This window comes from Bombus bifarius, unplaced genomic scaffold, assembly GCF_011952205.1.
Source record: "Bombus bifarius isolate JDL3187 unplaced genomic scaffold, Bbif_JDL3187 scf7180000008156, whole genome shotgun sequence".
In the NCBI taxonomy this organism is placed as follows: domain Eukaryota; kingdom Metazoa; phylum Arthropoda; class Insecta; order Hymenoptera; family Apidae; genus Bombus; species Bombus bifarius.
Window position 1 is genome coordinate 1 of NW_022884480.1, and position 3,497 is coordinate 3,497.

Consider the following 3,497-nt stretch of genomic DNA (forward strand, 5'->3'; position numbering starts at 1 on the left):
AAATTACGCATTTCGGCATACGTGCATCATTGAAGATTGAGGCATCAGCGGACCTCTGCAGATCAGCTCACTTTGCGTGAAAACGACTTCTACGGAAAGCGGACTACGGTCATCACCAAAATTGAAACTGGTCACGAAAAGAAGAATATTCAGGTAAAGAACTGGATTCTTTTAAATATTATCGTACTCGTCGCAATAGCTTCGCTAGTACAGACTCCAACAACAGTACAATAACCACTATGAGCAAAAAATCAGAAGACACATCTTCTGTTAGCCCTATGGCTACTGGTGTGGATCCAAGTATTCGGGCCATACTAGACGCTATGCAGAAGCAGAACGAAATCAAGTTAAGAAAACTGTTAAAGGAGACTATTAAAGCAGCGACTAGTCGGAGTTATCAGGGTAGTTTAGTTTCTAATAATTTGAACAAAAGCTTGGAGAAAACAGACGTTACTGTAGGAAATGAAGAAATGGTTTTGAAAGAATTTTCAAAAGAATTGCAGTCTAATGTAGAAAATTCTTATGAAAAGAAAGTATCAATTGACACCGCTTCACAGGATTATATTTTCATTAAAACAGACTTAATGTTTGATGTCAATAGCTCAACAGAATACCAGAAAGAGTCTGTGAAACGAAGGAAAGAAGATATTGCAGTATTGTATAATGATTTGTCACCATCTTCGTCACAAGATACTCAAAATTTACAAGAATGGTTTGACAAAAAAAGTAAAAGTTTAGGAGAAGCAGAAAAAGATCATAACAAGAAGGATAATATTTCAATGAGAAATATTTTGGACGGCGATACAAATAAAGAAAACCAAATTGAAACGAAGGAATTAGAAGCAGTTAGTAAATCAACTGCTGAAAATGATACAAAATCAATAGACAACGTTGAACAAAATATATCATTAGAATCCATACAAAAAGCAAGAGATAATGCTTACAATAATGAACATTTGCTTATAGAAGAAGACCAAATGATGACGGTGAAAAATGCGTGTGACACTACAGAATCAAAAACTTCAGCAGATCTTATGTCGAGAAATTTAGATGCTAATACACAAGAGAAGTCTTTAGAGAATAAAGATGACAAGAATCCATCTCCATCTATGTTAGATAGTAGTAAACGGAGCAGTCGTTATAATGTTGCTGCAAAGCCTGCTACTTCGCCAAAATTTGAAGAAATTGTTTATAATCAAACCAGACAATCAAACACAAATAAAATTTTGCGAAGCGCTTTAAAGACGAAATTAATCGAAGACAAGTCTGAAATAATTAATAAACAAAAGGCATCGGAAAATGTAGAAAATAAATTTGCCAAAAAAGAAAAAAGAGGTGTTAAACAAAAATCAATTTCAAATAGTGAAAACGAAAGAACTGATAAGTTCGTCAACGAAGGGAAGTTCTTTTAACGAACACAGCTAGTGATAGCGATAGGTATAAATCTGTAGAAAATGATAATGCAGTAACGGGTGTAATAGCAACTGATGAAGCGAAACATAGAGGCAGACCTAGGAGATCGGATAAAGTCGAAGTTAAAAAAGATGAAGATACAAGGAAGATCCTACAAAATGAGAAGGGTGGATTAGAAGAACAAAGAAAACTCGAAGAAGATACAAAAGAAGAAACTACAGAGACAGAAGTCAATTCAAAAGGTATATTCAATAATAAGTGCGATTTACTTGATACCGAAAGAGCTTTTGAAATTAATGATACGGTTCAAGATATTCAATTTACTGAAGGTAGAAGCCGCACTCAAAATGATATGGAAGATGTAGTAGAAGATTCACAAGAATTATCTAATAAAAGTAAGTTATCAGAAATAAGGATTGCACTTAACAAAATTGAATATACAAAAACTATTTTACGGAATAAAAAGAATTCATTAGAAAGAGAAAGAGGAATAAGAGAAAAGAAGAAAATGTACAGACAGAAATTATTTCAAAAAATATATCAGATGATAAATGTGATTTGCTTTAGAAAAAAAAAAAAATATTATCCACAAACTACATTAGGAATTTATCTATTTTAGTGAGGAGAAAGAGAAAGGATAGAGGAGTTGATCAATAGACTGTGGATTTTGAAGCGTTTATGAAAAACTTACAATTTTAATAAAATATTCAATGTAAAGTCTTTGTTATAATATTCAGATAGATAGATGAAAAAAAAACTGAATTTGCATAATTACTCATGGCTTATTGATCAATCATGCGACTCGTTCAGAGGTAACTCGAGTTGTAAAGGCGACAATTTATTAAAAATGGTATATCTGACGTACGATGCATTTGCTCATGTTAAACTATTTAAATAAGTATAAAAATCACGCGAAAAAAAATCTACTGAAAATAATGTTGAACTAGTTAATAATAATAAATCATATAGTGAAACGCAAACCTTAAATCAAGATTTTAAGTTCAAAAAAAAAAAGAAAAAAAAAGAAGAAAGAAGTTGATAAAATGACAGCAACATGTAGCAGCAGGCAAGAGAAAATAAGCCAAATTTCTACAAGAAGAAACGATGCTCAAGAACTCGAAATTTCTCGAGTGGATATGCTAAACAACGAATTTAATGAACAGTTGAAAGAACGTGAAACAGCAATAGAAGACTTACATCAAATGTTAAAGCATCAATCGGAAATTCATAAAGTTACCTTAAATGAAGCAAGTTTGAAAATAGGAGAACTCTCTGATAAAATTAAATGTTTTAAAGGACAAGATAGCCAGATGCCGAAACGTAATGAATTACTCGAAGAAGAACAGAATAAATGGAGAAGTTTAGAAAAAATGATTACAGAAAAACTTGAAGAAGAAAAATCCCGTTAGGAAACAGCTGAAGACGAAGTGAGAAAGCTTTCCAAATATAACGAGCAACTTCTAAAAGATTATCAAGAAATCCATAAAAAAAAAGAAAGAGAGAAAGGAAATACGCTGAGGTTGTTCATCATAATCACAGGTAAAGAATTAAACATGTACCTCAACTGAAAGATAAAATCAATCGACAGGATTTATATGCGAAGAACATAAGAACACAATATATAGAACAGCACAAGATGATCGAAAAATTGAGAGCAAAAGGAAAACGTGTGCATAATAAAGGTAAAGAGAACACATAATGTATCTCCACCAGGGGCGCATGATCCAAAATTAAATAATAAAATAAAAGGTTTTGTTACTGAAAAGTTAGAGAGATTTCATGACAACAAAAGCATTGTCTGTGCAGAGTGCAGTGTATCAATGTGCACTAAAAATGCAAGCAACGTGACGATTACTTTTAGAACACCACAAGCACCACGAAAACACAATCAAGACCAAACAAGATCAAGTTCAAAAGTGAAGTTACGTGAGCTTATTACTGCTAACGACCAAAAATTGAATTACGATCCCGAGCATCAACTCGCTCCGACAATGTTCCGACAAAGACAGGACGACACAAGAGTTCGAGAAGCACATAGAGGACATGAAGGAGGAAGTGCAAAAATTAGAATTGCAACTCGACGA

At 32.9% G+C, this 3,497-nt stretch overlaps 1 pseudogene; it reads left to right on the forward strand.

The window, feature by feature from the left end:
• The first annotated feature begins 51 nt into the window (after nucleotides 1–51).
• Nucleotides 52–1,102, forward strand: LOC117208701 (annotated as a pseudogene).
• Nucleotides 1,103–3,497: the final 2,395 nt, after the last annotated feature.